General features: G+C 47.7%; 25 non-coding genes and 1 pseudogene across 25 annotated transcripts; 7 read left to right on the top strand and 19 right to left on the bottom strand.

The window, feature by feature from the left end:
* Positions 1 to 4788: 4788 nt before the first annotated feature.
* On the bottom strand, positions 4789 to 4952 carry LOC135027909 (U1 spliceosomal RNA). The gene has a single exon (XR_010224290.1). It is a non-coding gene; the product is annotated as a U1 spliceosomal RNA (small nuclear RNA).
* A 671-nt stretch (positions 4953 to 5623) lies between these two features.
* On the bottom strand, positions 5624 to 5786 carry LOC135027868 (U1 spliceosomal RNA). Its single transcript, XR_010224252.1, has one exon. It is a non-coding gene; the product is annotated as a U1 spliceosomal RNA (small nuclear RNA).
* Positions 5787 to 5938: 152 nt separating this feature from the next.
* On the bottom strand, positions 5939 to 6102 carry LOC135027709 (U1 spliceosomal RNA). Its single transcript, XR_010224113.1, has one exon. It is a non-coding gene; the product is annotated as a U1 spliceosomal RNA (small nuclear RNA).
* A 671-nt stretch (positions 6103 to 6773) lies between these two features.
* On the bottom strand, positions 6774 to 6936 carry LOC135027840 (U1 spliceosomal RNA). Its single transcript, XR_010224233.1, has one exon. It is a non-coding gene; the product is annotated as a U1 spliceosomal RNA (small nuclear RNA).
* Positions 6937 to 7088: 152 nt separating this feature from the next.
* On the bottom strand, positions 7089 to 7252 carry LOC135027941 (U1 spliceosomal RNA). Its single transcript, XR_010224320.1, has one exon. It is a non-coding gene; the product is annotated as a U1 spliceosomal RNA (small nuclear RNA).
* A 671-nt stretch (positions 7253 to 7923) lies between these two features.
* LOC135027827 (U1 spliceosomal RNA) lies at positions 7924 to 8086 on the bottom strand. The gene has a single exon (XR_010224222.1). It is a non-coding gene; the product is annotated as a U1 spliceosomal RNA (small nuclear RNA).
* A 152-nt stretch (positions 8087 to 8238) lies between these two features.
* On the bottom strand, positions 8239 to 8402 carry LOC135027738 (U1 spliceosomal RNA). Its single transcript, XR_010224141.1, has one exon. It is a non-coding gene; the product is annotated as a U1 spliceosomal RNA (small nuclear RNA).
* A 674-nt stretch (positions 8403 to 9076) lies between these two features.
* On the bottom strand, positions 9077 to 9239 carry LOC135027771 (U1 spliceosomal RNA). Its single transcript, XR_010224171.1, has one exon. It is a non-coding gene; the product is annotated as a U1 spliceosomal RNA (small nuclear RNA).
* A 149-nt stretch (positions 9240 to 9388) lies between these two features.
* On the bottom strand, positions 9389 to 9553 carry LOC135027830 (U1 spliceosomal RNA). The gene has a single exon (XR_010224225.1). It is a non-coding gene; the product is annotated as a U1 spliceosomal RNA (small nuclear RNA).
* Positions 9554 to 10223: 670 nt separating this feature from the next.
* Positions 10224 to 10386, bottom strand: LOC135027752 (U1 spliceosomal RNA). The gene has a single exon (XR_010224154.1). It is a non-coding gene; the product is annotated as a U1 spliceosomal RNA (small nuclear RNA).
* A 152-nt stretch (positions 10387 to 10538) lies between these two features.
* LOC135027705 (U1 spliceosomal RNA) lies at positions 10539 to 10702 on the bottom strand. The gene has a single exon (XR_010224109.1). It is a non-coding gene; the product is annotated as a U1 spliceosomal RNA (small nuclear RNA).
* A 972-nt stretch (positions 10703 to 11674) lies between these two features.
* LOC135027934 (U1 spliceosomal RNA) lies at positions 11675 to 11838 on the bottom strand. Its single transcript, XR_010224314.1, has one exon. It is a non-coding gene; the product is annotated as a U1 spliceosomal RNA (small nuclear RNA).
* A 674-nt stretch (positions 11839 to 12512) lies between these two features.
* On the bottom strand, positions 12513 to 12675 carry LOC135027871 (U1 spliceosomal RNA). Its single transcript, XR_010224254.1, has one exon. It is a non-coding gene; the product is annotated as a U1 spliceosomal RNA (small nuclear RNA).
* A 152-nt stretch (positions 12676 to 12827) lies between these two features.
* LOC135027846 (U1 spliceosomal RNA) lies at positions 12828 to 12982 on the bottom strand (annotated as a pseudogene).
* A 797-nt stretch (positions 12983 to 13779) lies between these two features.
* On the bottom strand, positions 13780 to 13943 carry LOC135027781 (U1 spliceosomal RNA). The gene has a single exon (XR_010224181.1). It is a non-coding gene; the product is annotated as a U1 spliceosomal RNA (small nuclear RNA).
* A 152-nt stretch (positions 13944 to 14095) lies between these two features.
* On the bottom strand, positions 14096 to 14259 carry LOC135027778 (U1 spliceosomal RNA). The gene has a single exon (XR_010224178.1). It is a non-coding gene; the product is annotated as a U1 spliceosomal RNA (small nuclear RNA).
* A 674-nt stretch (positions 14260 to 14933) lies between these two features.
* LOC135027844 (U1 spliceosomal RNA) lies at positions 14934 to 15096 on the bottom strand. Its single transcript, XR_010224236.1, has one exon. It is a non-coding gene; the product is annotated as a U1 spliceosomal RNA (small nuclear RNA).
* Positions 15097 to 15248: 152 nt separating this feature from the next.
* On the bottom strand, positions 15249 to 15412 carry LOC135027847 (U1 spliceosomal RNA). Its single transcript, XR_010224238.1, has one exon. It is a non-coding gene; the product is annotated as a U1 spliceosomal RNA (small nuclear RNA).
* A 144-nt stretch (positions 15413 to 15556) lies between these two features.
* Positions 15557 to 15672, top strand: LOC135027892 (U5 spliceosomal RNA). Its single transcript, XR_010224273.1, has one exon. It is a non-coding gene; the product is annotated as a U5 spliceosomal RNA (small nuclear RNA).
* Positions 15673 to 15942: 270 nt separating this feature from the next.
* Positions 15943 to 16059, top strand: LOC135027921 (U5 spliceosomal RNA). The gene has a single exon (XR_010224302.1). It is a non-coding gene; the product is annotated as a U5 spliceosomal RNA (small nuclear RNA).
* A 286-nt stretch (positions 16060 to 16345) lies between these two features.
* Positions 16346 to 16458, top strand: LOC135027919 (U5 spliceosomal RNA). The gene has a single exon (XR_010224300.1). It is a non-coding gene; the product is annotated as a U5 spliceosomal RNA (small nuclear RNA).
* A 4815-nt stretch (positions 16459 to 21273) lies between these two features.
* LOC135027688 (U1 spliceosomal RNA) lies at positions 21274 to 21436 on the bottom strand. The gene has a single exon (XR_010224092.1). It is a non-coding gene; the product is annotated as a U1 spliceosomal RNA (small nuclear RNA).
* Positions 21437 to 21580: 144 nt separating this feature from the next.
* On the top strand, positions 21581 to 21696 carry LOC135027889 (U5 spliceosomal RNA). Its single transcript, XR_010224270.1, has one exon. It is a non-coding gene; the product is annotated as a U5 spliceosomal RNA (small nuclear RNA).
* A 270-nt stretch (positions 21697 to 21966) lies between these two features.
* On the top strand, positions 21967 to 22082 carry LOC135027908 (U5 spliceosomal RNA). Its single transcript, XR_010224288.1, has one exon. It is a non-coding gene; the product is annotated as a U5 spliceosomal RNA (small nuclear RNA).
* Positions 22083 to 22368: 286 nt separating this feature from the next.
* LOC135027886 (U5 spliceosomal RNA) lies at positions 22369 to 22484 on the top strand. The gene has a single exon (XR_010224267.1). It is a non-coding gene; the product is annotated as a U5 spliceosomal RNA (small nuclear RNA).
* Positions 22485 to 22759: 275 nt separating this feature from the next.
* LOC135027916 (U5 spliceosomal RNA) lies at positions 22760 to 22875 on the top strand. Its single transcript, XR_010224297.1, has one exon. It is a non-coding gene; the product is annotated as a U5 spliceosomal RNA (small nuclear RNA).
* The last annotated feature ends 1000 nt before the right edge of the window (positions 22876 to 23875 follow it).

Below are 23875 nucleotides of genomic sequence, written 5' to 3'. Positions count from 1 at the left end.
AATCACCCCCACAAATTCGCCAATGGGGATGGCTTCCCGGGAGGTAACCCCTATTGAGTGAAGGGAGTATATAGGATACGACCCAGTGGTACCTGACGACATAGATACTAACAGCTATTTAATAACATTACGCTAGAAAGTGATTATTAGCAACATATATATCTATATAAACAACCCCGCCAGGGTTGTGCCTTCAAAAATAATCACACACGGACACGCTTTTTAAACCTTTTTTTCACATCTCTTTATTCTTCTTATGCACATGTATGTTAGTTCTGTGATTTTAACATTTATGTTTCACTGCAGTTTGGGATAATAATATTAATATTTATCCAATTTTAATACATACTTAATAAAGGTTATATTTTATGATTCATTCATTCTGTCCAGTGCGTCAACAGTGCAGATTTCTTCTTGTTTTTTCTCCCAAATTCTATAACAATGACAGTAAATGTTGTTTCTTTTCAAACAGAACTTTCTTGACCATGCTACTTGCTTGAAAGATCTGGGAGCACATGGAAAACAGTACAAACCATGCAGTATCACAAGAGCCTTTATTTGATCTTTCATGAAGATAGAGCAGAATTGAGGACACGTCAACAATTTCTGCCGAAGGTGGTTCATCTTTCCACATGGTGCCTTTGGCCACTGACACCTTCGTTGAGTCAAAGTCTCTGGCTGTGGTCAGAACTTTGAAAATTTATGTCACCAGAACGGTTCAGATTAGGAAAACAGAGGCTCTGTTTGTCCTGTATGCTCCCAACAGGATTGGGTGTCCTGCTTCCATGTAGACCATTATGCGCTGGATCTGTGGTAAGATTCAGCATGCTCATTCCATGGCAGGATTGCCATTACTGAATTAGGTGAAGACCCATTCTACTAGAAAGGTGGGTTCATCCTGGGCAGCTGGTCGGGGAGTCTCGGCATTGCAACTTTGCCGAGCAGCTATTTAGTAAACACTTTTGCTAAGTTTTACAAGTTTGATACCTTGGCTGATGATAACCTCAAGTTGGGTCATTCGGTGCTGCAGAGTCGTACGCACTCTCCCACCCGTTCAAGAGCTTTGGTATAACCCCATGGTTCTTAATGTGACCCCAGCATCCTCTAGGTCGTATGAGAAAATAGGATTTTAATACCTACTGGTAAATCCTTTTCTCTTAGTCCGTAGAGGATGCTGGGCACCCGTCCCAGTCCATACTGTGTCTGCAGTTATTACTTGTGGTTATACACATGTTATGTTATGGTTCTGGTCAGCTTTTTGCTGCAATTGTTCATGCCGTTGGCTTGTGTTCTGTTGAATGCCACGTTCTGCGGCATGCTTAAGGTGTGAGCTGGTAAGATGCTCACCTTAGTTTAACAATAAATCCTTTCCTCGAAATGTCCGTCTCCCTGGGCACAGTTCCTATAACTGGAGTCTGGAGGAGGGGCATAGAGGGAGGAGCCAGTTCACACCCTTTGAAAGTCTTAAAGTGCCCATGTCTCTTGCGGATCCCGTCTATACCCCATGGTTCTTAATGTGACCCCAGCATCCTCTACGGACTAAGAGAAAAGGATGCCCTTGCGCACTATCCTGACTTCTCCTCCCGTCTGCTTACTTTGTGCCTTCCAACGCACAATGCGAACTACAGGTGGTGCTGCAGGGCCCACACCCTTTTACTTGCCTTACAGAACAGCTCTGGAGCTGTTACAGTGCCCAGCTGCTGCAAGAAATCAGCTTGAATGCTTCAGGGGATGGGGCATGGCCAACATGAGCCCCACACCAAAGGAGGGTGGGGGTGTTTAATGCGAACTAGGGGTCATCCAAGCACCGCAAAAGGCCGCCATGCCCTGCATGCCCCTTTTCTCTTTTCATATGCAGATGAGGGTTCCAGCCAACTTTGGCCCACATCTTGGATGACATCACCGTATGCAAATCCGTCTTCTGCAGACCTTCCCCCAGGAATGCTTGTACTAGTTGTTGCATATGGTTTGATATTTGATGGTGCTTCAATATTAGGCAGCCTTCCACCCTCCCATGTTCATCTGAACAGATGTGGTCTCCCTGCAGTTGGTGTCCCCAGACGAGAGTTCCCTTGTGCGTCCTCAGTTGAATCTCCTTAACTTGACGGGGGAGGGGCTGCCCGAGCAGCCACCCTCCCCAGCCCTATCCCAACTCATACTTATTTTGCATATGAGATCTCTTGATCATGAAGATTGTTCTCACAGGGTGAGGTTCATCCATTATATTTTAAAATAGGAAGGTACAAATTACATATTTGAATTGCATCTATGTGCTGGATTCAAATGTCCCCCCCCCCCTTCCTTTCTCAATTGTGCCCGTCAGCAGCTATTCTAAGGTTGCTGCCAATGGGTGTGACACATTAATTTCTTCTGTGGGGTACACTGGACTCCACAAGGATTCACATTGGGGTGTAGAGTAGGATCTTGATCTGAGGCACCAACCGGCTCAAAGCTTTTGACTGTTCCCAAGATGCTCAGCGCATCCTCCTCTATAACCCCGCTTCCATGAACAGGGAGCTCAGTTTGTAGTTGGTGCCTTCAGTAGCAGGCCACTTAACAGGGGCCTGCCTCAGGCAGCCTATTCTTAGCTATTAATTTTGACAAGAAAAGAAGAACTTGTTTTATGAGAATCTACAAGGGCTGCAGCAGGCTAGGTCTAATAGACATCTTTACTGCAGCTTCATCACTCCCAGCGGCGCTGTATACTCCCGTGCCCTGGTTGCTGGGTCACTGCAGCGGAGGCTCCAGTTTCTTCCTAAGGTCAGTCACACACACACCGCCCTTCCGGATCACGAGGCCGCTGATGAAGGGGAGCGTGGCCGTAGGGGGTGGACCGTGTGCGCACTGGCGTGGACACTGATTACTGGGCAGCCGCTCCACTAGCCACCAGGTACAGTTAAGGAGCACAGGTCTGGGAGTTTTACTCCTATATTAACCCAATTTTGTACTGCCCGCAGCGCATTGTGATAGGTAATAGGGCCTGATTCAGGTTGGAATGCAATCACAATAAGCGATCCAACTGCAAAATTTGCTAACAGCATACGCATGTGCCTGCATTTTCTGCGGCACCCCGCAGAGAATGCGATCGCCTCTGCCTGTCAATCGGGGCGGGGGGGGGGGGGGAGGGGGGTCAGCAACACTCCATTTCCAAGTCAGGGATGGAGCGGTGCGGGGGCAAGGCTTCAAAATGGGGTCTGCAACGGAGGAGACACAGGGGGCGTGGTCACAGCGGCTGTATGACATCACATTCAGCCGCTGTGATCACAAAAATGGTGGCGGCTTCCTGCGCGCACATACAGTCTGCACCAGCAGGAGGCTACACCATTTTTTATGATCACGCTGAACTGCAGTGCGACTGCAATTACAGCATGGTCAAGAATGGAGGCGTCATGCTGGGTGGCCATGCCCTGTCACTGTGCAGGAGCCAGCACCGCACACACACTAGTCCCCGGGTGCAGCCCCCAACCCCCGGGACACCCGGAGCAACAAAATGTAGATTCAGGCCACCAGGCCACGCCCCTACCTATGAAACCATGCCTCCTTTTTACCATTGCACTGCTTATCTGCGCGCCCTGCATTACAATCTCCCTCGCCACCTCTCTGGGTGTCACCAGTGATAGTGACACCTCTGCCATGCTTGTAGCAGCTGGTCCTAAGATCTACGCCTCAAGCCCTGAGTGTTTGCCCTTGTGACTTGTTGATCATCATAGCGAAGCAGATGCTTACAGAAAACTGCAGGGGCTTAGATTGAAAATAAAAAAATTGATGGGTATAAGGTAGAGAGGAGCGGGTTCGGTTCTCCGAGAACCGAATTCCCGACGAACTCCACGTGGTTTACACTGGTCCGAGGCAGGCTCGGTTGTTCCCGCCTGACTCGGAAAACCTGAACAAGGGAAAATGTCATCATCCCGCTGTCGGATTCTCGCGAGATTCGGATTCCATATAAAGAGCTGCGCGTTGCCGCCATTTTTACTCGTGCATTGAAGAGAGAGCGGAGAGGACGTGGCTATGTTCTCTCAGTGGAAATCTCAATATCAGTGCTCAGTATCAGTGGTTACTTATTGCTGCTCAGTAATACTAGTAGTGTGTCTCTCCTGCTCAGTGTCAGTTCTCAGTAGTATCCTCATCAGTGCTCAGTATCACTGCTCATTGTCTTGTGCTGCATTGTGGTGCTCAGCATACTACAGTACATTACTAATAGTCCAGTGCTGCATCTTGCTGCTCAGTGTCAGTTCTAGTATCCTCATCAGTGCTCACTATCACTGCTCATTACATTGTGGTGTTCTGTATACTACAGTAACATAGTAATATAGTAACATATAGTAACATAGTTTTTGAGGTTGAATAGAGGCAAATTGCCCATCGTGTTCAACCTGTTTTAAGTTGTGATGATTCTACATACTTGCTGAATAATGTTTTATGACTAGTTAGCTACTATAACTCATGTTACCCCCGGATTAACCATGTTGATATTTTAAGTATTATAACCTTGGATAGCTTTTTCATTCAGAAATGTATCCATTCCTTTTTTAAATCCAATTACAGAGTCCGCCATTACCACCTTCCCTGGCAGGGAATTCCACATCCTGATTGCCCTAACAGTGAAGATCATAGTATCTCACCTGGCAGGTAAGTAGGAGTTGGGCTAGAGCTGTGGAGGATTGCTGCTCGGGCACCCCCTGTCAAGTGAAGGAGATCCAACTGAGGCAGCACAAGGGAACTCTCGAAAGAAGAACAAGGCTAGAGGAAGATCTGAGACAAAGAAATCTGACTTTTACCAGAGCTGACCAGAGGAAAGCACAAACGCAGTCCCCCACTACCACAAATAATGCAGTCGAGTTTCCCACATTTGGGGAAATCACAGGGGTCAGCATACCCAGAGTGCAATGAATGAACCTCACCCTGGGAGAACAATCTTCATGACCATGGTATCTCCTATGCAAAATAAGTACGATTTGGGATAGGGCTGGGGAGGGCCGCTGCTCAGGCACATCTCTGTCAAGTAAAGGAGATTCAACTGAGGCAACACAAGGGAACTCTCATCTGGGGACAACAACTGCAGGGAGAACACATATTTTCAGATGAACATGGGAGGGCAGAAGGCTGCCTAATACTGAAGCACCCCCAAACAACAAATCAAATGCAACTACTAGTGCAAGCATTCCTGGGGGAAGGCCTGCAGCAGATGGATTTGCATATGGTGATGTCATCCAAGCAGTGGGTCAAAGTTGGCTTCAACCCTCGTCTGCATATGAAAATAAAAAAGGGGTGTGCAGGGCATGGCGGCATTTTGCGGCGCTTGGATGACCCCTAGTTCGCATTAAACACCTCCACCTTCCTTCGGTGTGGGGCTCATGTTGGCTATGCCCCAGCCCCTGAAGCATTCAAGCTGATTTCTTGCAGCAGCTGGGCACTGTAACAGCTCCAGAGCTGCTCTGTAAAGCAAGTAAAAGGGTGTGGGCCCTGCAGCACTACCTGTAGTTTGCATTGTGCGTTGGAAGGCACAAAGTAAGCAGACGGGAGAAGTCAGGATAGTGCACAAGGGCATAGAAGGGAGCGGCTCAAGAAAAGAGAAGTGGAAACAGACAGCAAACTAGGCTGGAGAGAGACCTGAGACAAAGAGATCTGAATTATACGAGAGCCGACCAGAGGAAACACAAATTATGTAATCAAGTGTCCCACATTTGGGGAAATCGTAGGAGCAGCACACCCAGAGTGCATTGGGTGAGCCTTGCCCTGGGAGAAGCACCTTCCTGATCATAGTATCTCACCTGGCAGGTAAGTAGGAGTTGGGCTAGAGCTGGGGAGGGTCGCTGTTCGGGCACCCCCCTGTCAAGTGAACGAGATCCAACTGAGGCAGCACAAGGAAACTCTCGAAAAAAGAACAAGGCTAGAGGAAGATCTGAGACAAAGAAATCTGACTTTTACCAGAGCTGACCAGAGGAAAGCACAAACACAGTCCCCCACTACCACAAATAATGCAGTCGAGTTTCCCACATTTGGGGAAATCACAGGGGTCAGCATACCCAGAATGCAATGAATGAACTTCACCCTGGGAGAACAATCTTCATGACAATTGTATCTCCTATGCAAAATAAGTATGATTTGGGATAGGGCTGGGGAGGGCCGCTGCTCAGGCACATCTCTGTCAAGTAAAGGAGATTCAACTGAGGCAGCACAAGGGAACTCTCATCTGGGGACAACAACTGCAGGGAGAACACATATTTTCAGATGAACATGGGAGAGCAGAAGGCTGCCTAATACTGAAGCACCCCCAAACAACAAACCAAATGCAACAACTAGTACAAGCATTCCTGGGAAAAGGTCTGCAGAAGACGGATTTGCATACGGTGATGTCATCCAAGCAGTGGGCCAAAGTTGGCTGGAACCCTCATCTGCATATGAAAAGAGAAAAGGGGTATGCAGGGCATGGCGGCCTTTTGCGGCGCTTGGATGACCCTTAGTTAGCATTAAACACCTCCACCCTCCGTCGGTGTGGGGCTCATGTTGGCTATGCCCCAGCCCCTGAAGCATTCAAGCTGATTTCTTGCAGCAGCTGGGCACTGTAACAGCTCCAGAGCTGCTCTGTAAGGCAAGTAAAAGGGTGTTGGCCCTACAGCACTACCTGTAGTTTGCATTGTGCGTTGGAAGGCACAAAGTAAGCAGACAGGTGAAGTCAGGAGAGTGCACAAGGGCATAGAAGGCAGCGGCTCAAGAAAAGAGAAGTGGAAACAGACAGCAAACTAGGCTGGAGAGAGACCTGAGACAAAGAGATCTGAATTATACGAGAGCCGACCAGGGGAAACACAAATTATGCAGTCAAGTTTCCCACATTTGGGGAAATCACAGGAGCAGCACACCCAGAGTGCAATGGGTGAGCCTTGCCCTGGGAGAAGCACCTTCATGATCATAGTATCTCACCTGGCAGGTATGTAGGAGTTGGGCTAGAGCTGGGGAGGGTCGCTGCTCGGGTACCCCCCTGTCAAGTGAAGGAGATCAAACTGAGGCAGCACAATGGAACTCTCGAAAGAAGAACAAGGCTAGAGGAAGATCTGAGACAAAGAAATCTGACTTTTACCAGAGCTGACCAGAGGAAAACACAAACACAGTCCCCCACTACCACAAATAATGCAGTTGAGTTTCCCACATTTGGGGAAATCACAGGGGTCAGCATACCCAGAATGCAATGAATGAACTTCACCCTGGGAGAACAATCTTTATGACCATGGTATCTCCTATGCAAAATAAGTATGATTTGGGATAGGGCTGGGGAGGGCCGCTGCTCAGGCACATCTCTGTCAAGTAAAGGAGATTCAACTGAGGCAGCACAAGGGAACTCTCATCTGGGGACAACAACTGCAGGGAGAACACATATTTTCAGATGAACATGGGAGAGCAGAAGGCTGCCTAATACTGAAGCACCCCCAAACAACAAACCAAATGCAACAACTAGTGCAAGCATTCCTGGGGGAAGGCCTGCAGCAGATAGATTTGCATATGGTGATGTCATCCAAGCAGTGGGTCAAAGTTGGCTTCAACCCTCGTCTGCATATGAAAAGAGAAAAGGGGCGTGCAGGGCATGGTGGCCTTTTGCGGCACTTGGCTGACCCCTAGTTTGCATTAAACACCTCCACCCTCCTTCGGTGTGGGGCTCATGTTGGCTATGCCCCAGCCCCTGAAGCATTCAAGCTGATTTCTTGCAGCAGCTGGGCACTGTAACAGCTCCAGAGCTGCTCTGTAAGGCAAGTAAAAGGGTGTGGGCCCTGCAGCACTACCTGTAGTTCGCATTGTGCGTTGGAAGGCACAAAGTAAGCAGAAAGGAGAAGTCAGGATAGTGCGCAAGGGCATAGAAGGGAGCGGCTCAAGAAAAGAGAAGTGGAAACAGACAGCAAACTAGGCTGGAGAGAGACCTGAGACAAAGATATCTGAATTATACGAGACCTGACCAGGGGAAACACAAATTATGCAGTCAAGTTTCCCACATTTGGGGAAATCGCAGGAGCAGCACACCCAGAGTGCAATGGGTGAGCCTTGCCCTTGGAGAAGCACCTTCATGATCATAGTATCTCACCTGGCAGGTAAGTAGGAGTTGGGCTAGAGCTGGGGAGGGTCGCTGCTCGGGCACCCCCCTGTCAAGTGAAGGAGATCCAACTGAGGCAGCACAAAGGAACTCTCGAAAGAAGAACAAGGCTAGAGGAAGATCTGAGACAAAGAAATCTGACTTTTACCAGAGCTGACCAGAGGAAAGCACAAACACAGTTCACCACTACCACAAATAATGCAGTCGAGTTTCCCACATTTGGGGAAATCACAGGGTTCAGCATACCCAGAGTGCAATGAATGAACCGCACCCTGGGAGAACAATCTTCATAACAATGGTATCTCCTATGCAAAATAAGTATGATTTGGGATATGGCTGCGGAGGGCCGCTGCTCAGGCACATCTCTGTCAAGTAAAGGAGATTCAACTGAGGCAGCACAAGGGAACTCTCATCTGGGGACAACAACTGCAGGGAGAACACATATTTTCAGATGAACATGGGAGGGCAGAAGGCTGCCTAATACTGAAGCACCCCCAAACAACAAACCAAATGCAACAACTAGTGCAAGCATTCCTGGGGGAAGGCCTGCAGCAGATAGATTTGCATATGGTGATGTCATCCAAGCAGTGGGTCAAAGTTGGCTTCAACCCTCGTCTGCATATGAAAAGAGAAAAGGGGCGTGCAGGGCATGGTGGCCTTTTGCAGCACTTGGCTGACCCCTAGTTTGCATTAAACACCTCCACCCTCCTTCGGTGTGGGGCTCATGTTGGCTATGCCCCAGCCCCTGAAGCATTCAAGCTGATTTCTTGCAGCAGCTGGGCACTGTAACAGCTCCAGAGCTGCTCTGTAAGGCAAGTAAAAGGGTGTGGGCCCTGCAGCACTACCTGTAGTTCGCATTGTGCGTTGGAAGGCACAAAGTAAGCAGAAAGGAGGAGAAGTCAGGATAGTGCGCAAGGGCATAGAAGGGAGCGGCTCAAGAAAAGAGAAGTGGAAACAGACAGCAAACTATGCAGGAGAGAGACCTGAGACAAAGAGATCTGAATTATACGAGACCTGACCAGGGGAAACACAAATTATGCAGTCAAGTTTCCCACATTTGGGGAAATCGCAGGGGCAGCACACCCAGAGTGCAATGGGTGAGCCTTGCCCTGGGAGAAGCACCTTCATGATCATAGTATCTCACCTGGCAGGTAAGTAGGAGTTGGGCTAGAGCTGGGGAGGGTCGCTGCTCGGGCACCCCCCTGTCAAGTGAAGGAGATCCAACTGAGGCAGCACAAGGAAACTCTCGAAAGAAGAACAAGGCTAGAGGAAGATCTGAAACAAAGAAATCTGACTTTTACCAGAGATCAGAGGAAAACACAAACACAGTCCCCCACTGCCAACAAATAAAGCAGTCACGTTTCCCACATTTGGGGAAATCACAGGGGTCAGCATACCCAGAATGCAATGAATGAACCTCACCCTGGGAGAGTAATCTTCATGACCATGGTATCTCCTATGCAAAATAAGTATGATTTGGGATAGGGCTGGGGAGGGCCGCTGCTCATGCACATCTCTGTCAAGTAAAGGAGATTCAACTGAGGCAGCACAAGGGAACTCTCATCTGGGGACAACAACTGCAGGGAGAACACATATTTTCAGATGAACATGGGAGGGCAGAAGGCTGCCTAATACTGAAGCACCCCCAAACAACAAACCAAATGCAACAACTAGTGCAAGCATTCCTGGGGGAAGTTCTGCAGAAGACGGATTTGCATACGGTGATGTCATCCAAGCAGTGGGTCAAAGTTGGCTTCAACCCTCATCTGCATATGAAAAGAGAAAAGGGGCGTGCAGGGCATGGCGGCCTTTTGCGGTGCTTGGATGACCCCTAGTTCGCATTAAACACCCCACCCTCCTTTGGTGTGGGGCTCATGTTGGCCATGCCCCATCCCCTGAAGCATTCAAGCTGATTTATTGCAGCAGCTGGGCACTGTAACAGCTCCAGAGCAGCTCTGAACGGCAAGTAAAAGGGTGTGGGCCCTACAGCACTACCTGTAGTTTGCATTGTGCATTGGAAGGCACAAAGTAAGCAGACGGGAGAAGTCAGGATAGTGCGCAAGGGCATAGAAGGGAGCGGCTCAAGAAAAGAGAAGTTGAAACAGACAGCAAACTAGGCTGGAGAGAGACCTGAGACAAAGAGATCTGAATTATACGAGAGCCGACCAGGGGAAACACAAATTATGCAGTCAAGTTTCCCACATTTGGGGAAATCGCAGGAGCAGCACACCCAGAGTGCAATGGGTGAGCCTTGCCCTGGGAGAAGCACCTACATGATCATAGTATCTCACCTGCCAGGTAAGTAGAAGTTGGGCTAGAGCTGGGGAGGGTCGCTGCTCGGGTACCCCCCTGTCAAGTGAAGGAGATCCAACTGAGGCAGCACAAGGGAACTCTCGAAAGAAGAACAAGGCTAAAGGAAGATCTGAGACAAAGAAATCTGACTTTTACCAGAGCTGACCAGAGGAAAGCACAAACACAGTCCCCCACTACCACAAATAAAGCAGTCGAGTTTCCCACATTTGGGGAAATCACAGGGGTCAGCATACCCAGAATGCAATGAATGAACCTCACCGTGGGAGAACAATCTTCATGACCATGGTATCTCCTATGCAAAATAAGTATGATTTGGGATAGGGCTGGGGAGGGCCGCTGCTCAGGCACATCTCTGTCAAGTAAAGGAGATTCAACTGAGGCAGCACAAGGGAACTCTCATCTGGGGACAACAACTGCAGGGAGAACACATATTTTCAGATGAACATGGGAGGGCAGAAGGCTGCCTAATACTGAAGCACCCCCAAACAACAAACCAAATGCATCAACTAGTGCAAGCATTCCTGGGGGAAGGCCTGCAGCAGATGGATTTGCATACGGTGATGTCATCCAAGCAGTGGGTCAAAGTTGGCTTCAACCCTCGTCTGCATATGAAAAGAGAAAAGGGGCGTGCAGGGCATGGCGGCCTTTTGCGGCACTTGGATGACCCCTAGTTCGCATTAAACACCTCCACCCTCCTTCGGTGTGGGGCTCATGTTGGCTATGCCCCAGCCCCTGAAGCATTCAAGCTGATTTCTTGCAGCAGCTGGGCACTGTAACAGCTCCAGAGCTGCTCTGTACGGCAAGTAAAAGGGTGTGGGCCCTGCAGCACTACCTGTAGTTTGCATTGTGCATTGGAAGGCACAAAGTAAGCAGACAGGAGGAGAAGTCAGGATAGTGCACAAGGGTATAAAAGGGAGGGGCTCATGAAAAAAGAAGTGGAAACAGACAGCAAACTAGGCTGGAGAGAGACCTGAGACAAAGAGATCTGAATTATACGAGAGCCGACCAGGGGAAACACAAATTATGCAGTCAAGCTTCCCACATTTGGGGAAATCAGAGTGCAATGGGTGAGCCTTGCCCTGGGAGAAGCACCTTCATGATCATAGTATCTCACCTGGCAGGTAAGTAGGAGTTGGGCTAGAGCTGGGGAGGGTCGCTGCTCGGGCACCCCCCTGTCAAGTGAAAGAGATCCAACTGAGGCAGCACAAGGAAACTCTCGAAAGAAGAACAAGGCTAGAGGAAGATCTGAGACAAATAAATCTGACTTTTACCAGAGCTGACCAGAGGAAAGCACAAACACAGTCCCCCACTACCACAAATAATGCAGTTGAGTTTCCCACATTTGGGGAAATCACAGGGGTCAGCATACCCAGAATGCAATGAATGAACCTCACCCTGGGAGAACAATCTTCATGACCATGGTATCTCCTATGCAAAATAAGTATGATTTGGGATAGGGCTGGGGAGGGCCGCTGCTCAGGCACATCTCTGTCAAGTAAAGGAGATTCAACTGAGGCAGCACAAGGGAACTCTCATCTGGGGACAACAACTGCAGGGAGAACACATATTTTCAGATGAACATGGGAGGGCAGAAGGCTGCCTAATACTGAAGCACCCCCAAACAACAAACCAAATGCAACAACTAGTGCAAGCATTCCTGGGGGAAGGCCTGCAGCAGATGGATTTGCATACGGTGATGTCATCCAAGCAGTGGGTCAAAGTTGGCTTCAACCCTCGTCTGCATATGAAAAGAGAAAAGGGGCGTGCAGGGCATGGCGGCCTTTTGCGGTGCTTGGATGACCCCTAGTTCACATTAAACACCTCCACCCTCCTTCGGTGTGGGGCTCATGTTGGCTGTGCCCCAGCCCCTGAAGCATTCAAGCTGATTTCTTGCAGTAGCTGGGCACTGTAACAGCTCCAGAGCTGCTCTGTACGGCAAGTAAAAGGGTGTGGGCCCTACAGCACTACCTGTAGTTTGCATTGTGCATTGGAAGGCACAAAGTAAGCAGACAGGAGGAGAAGTCAGGATAGTGCACAAGGGTATAAAAGGGAGGGGCTCATGAAAAAAGAAGTGGAAACAGACAGCAAACTAGGCTGGAGAGAGACCTGAGACAAAGAGATCTGAATTATACGAGAGCCGACCAGGGGAAACACAAATTATGCAGTCAAGCTTCCCACATTTGGGGAAATCGCAGGGGCACCACACCCAGAGTGCAATGGGTGAGCCTTGCCCTGGGAGAAGATCCTTCATGATCATAGTATCTCACCTGGCAAGTAAGTAGGAGTTGGGCTAGAGCTGGGGAGGGTCGCTGCTCGGGCACCCCCCTGTCAAGTTAAAGAGATCCAACTGAGGCAGCACAAGGGAACTCTCGAAAGAAGAACAAGGCTAGAGGAAGATCTGAGACAAAGAAATCTGACTTTTACCAGAGCTGTCCAGAGGAAAGCACAAACACAGTCCCCCACTACCACAAATAATGCAGTCGAGTTTCCCACATTTGGGGAAATCACAGGGGTCAGCATACCCAGAATGCAATGAATGAACCTCACCCTGGGAGAACAATCTTCATGACCATGTCCCCAGATGAGAGTTCCCTTGTGCTGCCTCAGTTGAATCTCCTTTACTTGACAGAGATGTGCCTGAGCAGCGGCCCTCCCCAACCCTATCCCAAATCATACTTATTTTGCATAGGCGATACGCCTATGCAAAATAAGTATGATTTGGGATAGGGTTGGGGAGGGCCGCTGCTCAGGCACATCTCTGTCAAGTAAAGGAGATTCAACTGAGGCAGCACAAGGGAACTCTCATCTGGGGACAACAACTGCAGGGAGAACACATATTTTCAGATAAACATGGGAGGGCAGAAGGCTGCCTAATACTGAAGCACCCCCAAACAACAAACCAAATGCAACAACTAGTACAAGCATTCCTGGGGGAAGGCCTGCAGCAGATGGATTTGCATATAGTGATGTCATCCAAGCAGTGGGTCAAAGTTGGCTTCAACCCTCGTCTGCATATGAAAAGAGAAAAGGGGCGTGCAGGGCATGGCGGACTTTTGCGGCGCTTGGATGACCCCTAGTTCGCATTAAACACCTCCACCCTCCTTCGGTGTGGGGCTCATGTTGGCTATGCCCCAGCCCCTGAAGCATTCAAGGTGATTTCTTGCAGCAGCTGGGCACTGTAACAGCTCCAGAGCTGCTCTGAACGGCAAGTAAAAGGGTGTGGGCCCTGCAGCACTACCTGTAGTTTGCATTGTGCATTGGAAGGCACAAAGTAAGCAGACGGGAGAAGTCAGGATAGTGCGCAAGGGCATAGAAGGGAGCGGCTCAAGAAAAGAGAAGTTGAAACAGACAGCAAACTAGGCTGGAGAGAGACCTGAGACAAAGAGATCTGAATTATACGAGAGCCGACCAGGGGAAAAACAAATTATGCAGTCAAGTTTCCCACATTTGGGGAAATCGCAGGAGCAGCACAACCCAGAGTGCAATGGGTGAGCCTTGCCCTGGGAGAAGCACCTACATGATCATAGTATCTCACCTGCCAGGTAAGTAGAAGTTGGGCTAGAGCTGGGGAGGGTCGCTGCTCGGGTACCCCCCTGTCAAGTGAAGGAGATTCAACTGAGGCAGCACAAGGGAACTCTCGAAAGAAGAACAAGGCTAGAGGAAGATCTGAGACAAATAAATCTGACTTTTACCAGAGCTGACCAGAGGAAAGCACAAACACAGTCCCCCACTACCACAAATAATGCAGTCGAGTTTCCCACATTTGGGGAAATCACAGGGGTCAGCATACCCAGAATGCAATGAATGAACCTCACCCTGGGAGAACAATCTTCATGACCATGGTATCTCCTATGCAAAATAAGTATGATTTGGGATAGGGCTGGGGAGGGCCGCTGCTCAGGCACATCTCTGTCAAGTAAAGGAGATTCAACTGAGGCAACACAAGGGAACTCTCATCTGGGGACAACAACTGCAGGGAGAACACATATTTTCAGATGAACATGGGAGGGCAGAAGGCTGCCTAATAATGAAGCACCCCCAAACAACAAACCAAATGCAACAACTAGTGCAAGCATTCCTGGGGGAAGGCCTGCAGCAGATGGATTTGCATACGGTGATGTCATCCAAGCAGTGGGTCAAAGTTGGCTTCAACCCTCGTCTGCATATGAAAAGAGAAAAGGGGCGTGCAGGGCATAGCGGCCTTTTTCGGCGCTTGGATGACCCCTAGTTCGCATTAAACACCTCCACCCTCCTTCGGTGTGGGGCTCATGTTGGCTATGCCCCAGCCCCTGAAGCATTCAAGCTGATTTCTTGCAGCAGCTGGGCACTGTAACAGCTCCAGAGCTGCTCTGTACGGCAAGTAAAAGGGTGTGGGCCCTGCAGCACTACCTGTAGTTTGCATTGTGCATTGGAAGGCACAAAATAAGCAGACAAGAGGAGAAGTCAGGATAGTGCACAAGGGTATAAAAGGGAGGGGCTCATGAAAAAAGAAGTGGAAACAGACAGCAAACTAGGCTGGAGAGAGACCTGAGACAAAGAGATCTGAATTATACGAGAGCCGACCAGGGGAAACACAAATTATGCAGTCAAGCTTCCCACATTTGGGGAAATCGCAGGGGCACCACACCCAGAGTGCAATGGGTGAGCCTTGCCCTGGGAGAAGCACCTTCATGATCATAGTATCTCACCTGGCAGGTAAGTAGGAGTTGGGCTAGAGCTGGGGAGGGTCGCTACTCGGGCACCCCCCTGTCAAGTGAAGGAGATTCAACTGAGGCAGCACAAGGGAACTCTCGAAAGAAGAACAAGGCTAGAGGAAGATCTGAGACAAATAAATCTGACTTTTACCAGAGCTGACCAGAGGAAAGCACAAACACAGTCCCCCACTACCACAAATAATGCAGTCGAGTTTCCCACATTTGGGGAAATCACAGGGGTCAGCATACCCAGAATGCAATGAATGAACCTCACCCTGGGAGAACAATCTTCATGAGCATGGTATCTCCTATGCAAAATAAGTATGATTTGGGATAGGGCTGGGGAGGGCCGCTGCTCAGGCACATCTCTGTCAAGTAAAGGAGATTCAGCTGAGGCAGCACAAGGGAACTCTCATCTGGGGACAACAACTGCAGGGAGAACACATATTTTCAGATAAAAATCTTGGTCATGCTCTGGTTTCTCTTCAGAACGAACAAATCTTTCGCCTCTTACTAAAGATTTCCGTGGAGAGGAGCAAAACCGAGTTTTATCTCAATTTTTGCATGCCCCATCTTTTTGGGGTTTCTTTTACCGGTTTAAAGATAGAATGAGTGTGCTTTAATGTAAGCTCATTTGCATAGAAATGACAGTAAATGTTTATTTATGTTCAAACAGAACTTTCTTGACCATGCTACTTGCTTTAAAGATCTGGGAGCACATGGAATACAGTACAAACCATGCTTATAGCAAGGAGAAGCCAGGTGAGAAATCTGCTTTCTTTCAAATTGGGCGCTCACTTTGATCTGAATGAGGACTGCTGGCACAGCACTCAGGCGACAGGTGGAATCTTGGTCATGCTCTGGTTTCTCTTCAGAATGAACAAATCTTTCGCCTTTTATTAAAGATTATCCGTGGAGAGGAGCAAAACTGAGTTTTATCTCAATTTTTGCATGCCCCATATTATTGGGGTTTCTTTTATCAGTTTAAAGACAGAACGAGTGTGCTTTCTTGTTAGCTTTAATGTAAGTTTATTTGCATAACAATGACAATAAATGTCTGTTTCTTTTCAAGCAGAACTTTCTTGACCATACTAATTGCTTGAAAGATCTGGGAGCACATGGAAAAGAATACAAACCATGTTTATAGCAAGGGGAAGCCTGGTGAGAAATCTGCTTTCTTTCTTTCAAATTGGGTGCTCACTTTGAGCTGAATCAGGACTGCTGGCATGGCACTCAGGCGACAGGTGGAATCTTGGTCATGCTCTGGTTTCTCTTCAGAACGAACAAATCTTTCGCCTTTTACTAAAGATTTCCGTGGAGAGGAGCAAAACTGAGTTTTATCTCAATTTTTGCATGCCCCATATCATACCTCCCAACTGTCCCGATTTTCGCGGGACAGTCCCGTTTTTTGGGGACTGTCCCGCTGTCCCACCTGCGGGCCGCAGTGTCCCGCGGTGGGGAGGACAGTTGGGAGGCTCTGTCTGTCGCTGCCCTGCTTAGCAGAGCAGCGGTGAATAGTCGCTGTGCGCACAGCGTCTATTCACTGAAGTCAGAGGGAGAGGTGGCATGCCAGCGGCTCACAGAGCGCTGGGCATGCCCCCTCAGTGCCGAAAACGGGGGCGTGACTCGCGATCGCGGGTCCTCCCGCGAAGCCATGCCCCTTTTTACTTAGGCCACGCCCTTTTTGGGAGCGCGTGCGACTTCGCCGCGCGTGTGTCCCTCTTTGCGAGCCGACAAAGTTGGGAGGTATGCCCATATTATTGGGGTTTCTTTTATCAGTTTAAAGACAGAACGAGTGTGCTTTCTGGTTAGCTTTAATGTAAGTTTATTTGCATAACAATGACAGTAAATGTTTGTTTCTTTTCAAACAGAACTTTCTTGACCATGCTACTTGCTTGAAAGATCTGGGAGCACATGGAAAACAGTACAAACCATGCAGTATCACAAGAGCCTTTATTTGATCTTTCATGAAGATAGAGCAGAATTGAGGACACGTCAACAATTTCTGCCGAAGGTGGTTCATCTTTCCACATGGTGCCTTTGGCCACTGACACCTTCGTTGAGTCAAAGTCTCTGGCTGTGGTCAGAACTTTGAAAATTTATGTCACCAGAACGGTTCAGATTAGGAAAACAGAGGCTCTGTTTGTCCTGTATGCTCCCAACAGGATTGGGTGTCCTGCTTCCATGTAGACCATTATGCGCTGGATCTGTGGTAAGATTCAGCATGCTCATTCCATGGCAGGATTGCCGTTACTGAATTAGGTGAAGACCCATTCTACTAGAAAGGTGGGTTCATCCTGGGCAGCTGGTCGGGGAGTCTCGGCATTGCAACTTTGCCGAGCAGCTATTTAGTAAACACTTTTGCTAAGTTTTACAAGTTTGATACCTTGGCCGATGATAACTTCAAGTTGGGTCATTCGGTGCTGCAGAGTCGTACGCACTCTTCCACCCGTTCAAGAGCTTTGGTATAACCCCATGGTTCTTAATGTGACCCCAGCATCCTCTAGGTCGTATGAGAAAATAGGATTTTAATACCTACCGGTAAATCCTTTTCTCTTAGTCTGTAGAGGATGCTGGGCACCCGTCCCAGTCCATACTGTGTCTGCAGTTATTACTTGTGGTTATACACATGTTGTGTTATGGTTCTGGTCAGCTTTTTGCTGCAATTATTCATGCCGTTGGCTTGTGTTCTGTTGAATGCCACGTTCTGCGGCATGCTTAAGGTGTGAGCTGGTAAGATGCTCACCTTAGTTTAACAATAAATCCTTTCCTCGAAATGTCAGTCTCCATGGGCACAGTTCCTATAACTGGAGTCTGGAGGAGGGGCATAGAGGGAGGAGCCAGTTCACACCCTTTGATAGTCTTAAAGTGCCCATGTCTCTTGCGGATCCCGTCTATACCCCATGGTTCTTAATGTGACCCCAGCATCCTCTACGGACTAAGAGAAAAGGATGCCCTTGCGCACTATCCTGACTTCTCCTCCCGTCTGCTTACTTTGTGCCTTCCAACGCACAATGCAAACTACAGGTGGTGCTGCAGGGCCCACACCCTTTTACTTGCCTTACAGAACAGCTCTGGAGCTGTTACAGTGCCCAGCTGCTGCAAGAAATCAGCTTGAATGCTTCAGGGGATGGGGCATGGCCAACATGAGCCCCACACCAAAGGAGGGTGGGGGTGTTTAATGAGAACTAGGGGTCATCCAAGCACTGCAAAAGGCCGCCATGCCCTGCACGCCCCTTTTCTCTTTTCATATGCAGATGAGGGTTCCAGCCAACTTTGGCCCACTGCTTGAATAACATCACTGTATGCAAATCCGTCTGCTGCAGACCTTCCCCCAGGAAGGCTTGTACTAGATGTTGCATATGGTTTGATATTTGATGGTGCTTCAGTATTAGGCAGCCTTCCGCCCTCCCATGTTCATCTGAAAAGATGTGGTCTCCCTGCAGTTGTTGTCCCCAGACGAGAGTTCCCTTGTGCTTCCTCAGTTGAATCTCCTTAACTTGACGGGGGAGGGGCTGCCCGAGCAGCCACCCTCCCCAGCCCTATCCCAACTCATACTTATTTTGCATATGAGATCTCTTGATCATGAAGATTGTTCTCACAGGGTGAGGTTCATCCATTATATTTTAAAATAGGAAGGTACAAATTACATATTTGAATTGCATTTATGTGCTGGATTCAAATGTCCCCCCCCCCCCTTCCTTTCTCAATTGTGCCCGTCAGCAGCTATTCTAAGGTTGCTGCCAATGGGTGTGACACATTAATTTCTTCTGTGGGGTACACTGGACTCCACAAAAGGATTCACATTGGGGTGTAGAGTAGGATCTTGATCTGAGGCACCAACCGGCTCAAAGCTTTTGACTGTTCCCAAGATGCTCAGTGCATTCTCCTCTATAACCCCGCTTCCATGAACAGGGAGCTCAGTTTGTAGTTGGTGCCTTCAGTAGCAGGCCACTTAACAGGGGCCTGCCTCAGGCAGCCTATTCTTAGCTATAAATTTTGACAAGAAAAGAAGAACTTGTTTTATGAGAATCTACAAGGGCTGCAGCAGGCTAGGTCTAATAGACATCTTTACTGCAGCTTCATCACTCCCAGCGGCGCTGTATACTCCCGTGCCCTGGTTGCTGGGTCACTGCAGCGGAGGGTCCGGTTTCATCCTAAGGTCAGTCACACACACACCACCCTTCCGGATCACGAGGCCGCTGATGAAGGGGAGCGTGGCCGTAGGGGGTGGACCGTGTGCGCACTGGCGTGGACACTGATTACTGGGCAGCCGCTCCACTAGCCACCAGGTACAGTTAAGGAGCACAGGTCTGGGGGTTTTTCTCCTATATTAACCCAATTTTGTACTGCCCGCAGCGCATTGTGATAGGTAATAGGGCCTGATTCAGGTTGGATTGCAATCACAATAAGCGATCCAACTGCAAAAATTGCTAAGAGCATACGCATGTGCCTGCATTTTCTGCGGCACCCCGCAGAGAATGCGATCGCCTCTGCCTGTCAATCGGGGCGGGGGGGGATAGGTGGGTCAGCAACACTCCATTTCCAAGTCAGGGATGGAGCGGTGCGGGGGCAAGGCTTCAAAATGGGGTCTGCAACGGAGTAGACACAGGGGGCGTGGTCACAGCGGCTGTATGACATCACATTCAGCCGCTGTGATCACAAAAATGGTGGCGGCTTCCTGCGCGCACATACAGTCTGCACCAGCAGGAGGCTACACCATTTTTTATGATCACGCTGAACTGCAGTGCGACTGCAATTACAGCATGGTCAAGAAGGGAGGCGTCATGCTGGGTGGCCATGCCCTTTCACTGTGCAGGAGCCAGCACCGCTCACACACTAGTCCCCGGGTGCAGCCCCCAACCCCCGGGACACCCGGAGCAACAAAATGTAGATTCAGGCCACCAGGCCACGCCCCTACCTATGAAACCATGCCTCCTTTTTACCATTGCGCTGCTTATCTGCGCGCACTGCATTACAATCTCCCTCGCCACCTCTCTGGGTGTCACCAGTGATAGTGACACCTCTGCCATGCTTGTAGCAGCTGGTCCTAAGATCTACGCCTCAAGCCCTGAGTGTTTGCCCTTGTGACTTGTTGATCATCATAGCGAAGCAGATGCTTACAGAAAACTGCAGGGGCTTAGATTGAAAATAAAAAAATTGATTGGTATAAGGTAGAGAGGAGCGGGTTCGGTTCTCCGAGAACCGAATTCCCCACGAACTCCACGTTGTTTACACTGGTCCGAGGCAGGCTCGGTTGTTCCCGCCTGACTCGCAAAACCTGAACAAGGGAAAATGTCATCATCCCGCTGTCGGATTCTCGCGAGATTCGGATTCCATATAAAGAGCTGCGCGTTGCCGCCATTTTTACTCGTGCATTGAAGAGAGAGCGGAATGGACGTGGCTATGTTCTCTCAGTGGAAATCTCAATATCAGTGCTCAGTATCAGTGGTTACTTATTGCTGCTCAGTAATACTAGTAGTGTGTCTCTCCTGCTCAGTGTCAGTTCTCAGTAGTATCCTCATCAGTGCTCAGTATCACTGCTCATTGTCTTGTGCTGCATTGTGGTGCTCAGCATACTACAGTACATTACTAATAGTCCAGTGCTGCATCTTGCTGCTCAGTGTCAGTTCTAGTATCCTCATCAGTGCTCACTATCACTGTTCATTGCATTTTGGTTTTCTGTATACTACAGTAACATAGTAATATAGTAACATATAGTAACATAGTTTTTGAGGTTGAATAGAGGCAAATTGCCCATCGTGTTCAACCTGTTTTAAGTTGTGATGATTCTACATACTTGCTGAATAATGTTTTATGACTAGTTAGCTACTATAACTCATGTTACCCCCGGATTAACCATGTTGATATTTTAAGTATTATAACCTTAGATAGCTTTTTCATTCAGAAATGTATCCATTCCTTTTTTAAATCCAATTACAGAGTCCGCCATTACCACCTTCCCTGGCAGGGAATTCCACATCCTGATTGCCCTAACAGTAAAGATCATAGTATCTCACCTGGCAGGTAAGTAGGAGTTGGGCTAGAGCTGTGGAGGATTGCTGCTCGGGCACCCCCTGTCAAGTGAAGGAGATCCAACTGAGGCAGCACAAGGGAACTCTCGAAAGAAGAACAAGGCTAGAGGAAGATCTGAGACAAAGAAATCTGACTTTTACCAGAGCTGACCAGTGGAAAGCACAAACACAGTCCCCCACTACCACAAATAATGCAGTCGAGTTTCCCACATTGGGGAAATCACAGGGGTCAGCATACCCAGAATGCAATGAATGAACCTCACCCTGGGAGAACAATCTTCATGACCATGGTATCTCCTATGCAAAATAAGTATGATTTGGGATAGGGCTGGGGAGGGCCGCTGCTCAGGCACATCTCTGTCAAGTAAAGGAGATTCAACTGAGGCAGCACAAGGGAACTCTCATCTGGGGACAACAACTGCAGGGAGAACACATATTTTCAGATGAAAATCTTGGTCATGCTCTGGCTTCTCTTCAGAACGAACAAATCTTTCGCCTTTTACTAAAGATTTCCGTGGAGAGGAGCAAAACTGAGTTTTACCTCAATTTTTGCATGCCCCATCTTTTTGGATTTTCTTTTATCGGTTTAAAGATAGAATGAGTGTGCTTTAATGAAAGCTCATTTGCATAGAAATTACAGTAAATGTTTGTTTCTTTTCAAACAGAACTTTCTTGACCATGCTACTTGCTTGAAAGATCTGGGAGCACATGGAATACAGTACAAACCATGCTTATAGCAAGGAGAAGCCAGGTGAGAAATCTGCTTTCTTTCAAATTGGGCGCTCACTTTGATCTGAATGAGGACTGCTGGCATGGCACTCAGGCGACAGGTGGAATCTTGGTCATGCTCTGGTTTCTCTTCAGAATGAACAAATCTTTCGCCATTTATTAAAGATTTCCGTGGAGAGGAGCAAAACTGAGTTTTATCTCAATTTTTGCATGCCCCATATTATTGGGGTTTCTTTTATCAGTTTAAGGACAGAATGAGTGTGCTTTCTTGTTGGCTTTAATGTAAGTTTATTTGTATAACAATGACAGTAAATGTCTGTTTCTTTTCAAACAGAACTTTCTTGACCATGCTACTTGCTTGAAAGATCTGGGAGCACATGGAAAAGAGTACAAACCATGCTTATAGCAAGGGGAAGCCTGGTGAGAAATCTGCTTTCTTTCTTTCAAATTGGGTGCTCACTTTGAGCTGAATGAGGACTGCTGGCATGGCACTCAGGCGACAGGTGGAATCTTGGTCATGCTCTGGTTTCTCTTCAGAACGAACAAATCTTTCGCCTTTTACTAAAGATTTCCGTGGAGAGGAGCAAAACTGAGTTTTATCTCAAATTTTGCATTCCCCATCTTATTGGGGTTTTATTTTATCTGTTTAAAGATAGAACGAGTGTGCTTTAATGTAAGCTCATTTGCATAGAAATGACAGTAAATGTTTGTTTCTTTTCAAACAGAACTTTCTTGACTATACTAATTGCTTGAAAGATCTGGGAACACATGGAAAAGAGTACAAACCATGTTTATAGCTAGGGGAAGCCTGGTGAGAAATCTGCTATCTTTCTTTCAAATTGGGTGCTCACTTTGAGCTCAATGAGAACTGCTGGCATGGCACTCAGGCGACAGGTGGAATCTTGGTCATGCTCTGGTTTCTCTTCAGAACTAACAAATATTTCGCCTTTTATTAAAGATTTCCGTGGAGAGGAGCAAAACTGAGTTTTATCTCAATTTTTGCATGCCCCATATTATTGGGGTTTCTTTTATCAGTTTAAAGACAGAACGAGTGTGCTTTCTTGTTAGCTTTAATGTAAGTTGCCATAGATGCAGTGAAACACACGTGTAGGGCACGGCGTGTCCGCGTGTATTTGACTCATGTGAAATGTTATAAAACAAAAATATATGATTATGATGTTAGCTGTTAGTCTCCACTAATAGGGAATAGAAGCTGAGCTATAAGAAAGGAATACACTAGATATGATGTCACTTAGCAGATACAATGTCTAAAGTGCATACAGATAGCTACTAATAACTCTTGATAAGAAAGTATATCAGTGTGGGTATATTTATATGATGGGATATTGGGACTAGTGAATATATATCACTCCTGCTGTCCAGATTGGCAATAACCAGACAATTATGATAAGAGTAGAGATGTCACATGGGCTGCTATAGATATTAATTTAATGCTGTATGTGTCATTTGTTACAAATGGATACATTTTCTATGAGTCAGCCTAGCAGCTGCATGTTCTAACAGAACACTATCCTCACACAGAATCTGCTAACCTTGAGATAACTAAATGACAGTGTGTAACAGTCTCTTTACTATAAGACTGTTACAAAGTAATATATATATTTGAAGTCAGTCTAGCAGCTGTGTGTTCCAGCAGTTTATAAGACAAAGAAAATCTCCTATTGTGGAATCTAGACACATGGGACTGCTGGCCTGTGTCATACTATTTCTATGTAATACCAGTAACATGTATATAACTGTTACATAATTGTTACAAATGGATAAATCTTTGAGTCAGCCTAGCAGCTGCATGTCCTAACAGGACACCATAAATCCTTTACAGTGTAACAAATTGATTGGTAACACTTAAAGGCTGGAGAGCAGTTATATGCCTTACTAGCATACTCAATATACCACATTATTACACCAGTTACCACGATTATTGACAGCGCATTTGATATATTATATTACCCTCACACTGAGTCTGTTTACCTTTAGATAACTAAGTGACCGAATATGTAACA

This window comes from Pseudophryne corroboree, unplaced genomic scaffold (genome assembly GCF_028390025.1).
Source record: "Pseudophryne corroboree isolate aPseCor3 unplaced genomic scaffold, aPseCor3.hap2 scaffold_471, whole genome shotgun sequence".
Lineage (NCBI taxonomy): Eukaryota > Metazoa > Chordata > Amphibia > Anura > Myobatrachidae > Pseudophryne > Pseudophryne corroboree.
Note: the sequence above shows the minus strand (reverse complement) of the source record. Positions and strands in the feature narration are given on the sequence as shown.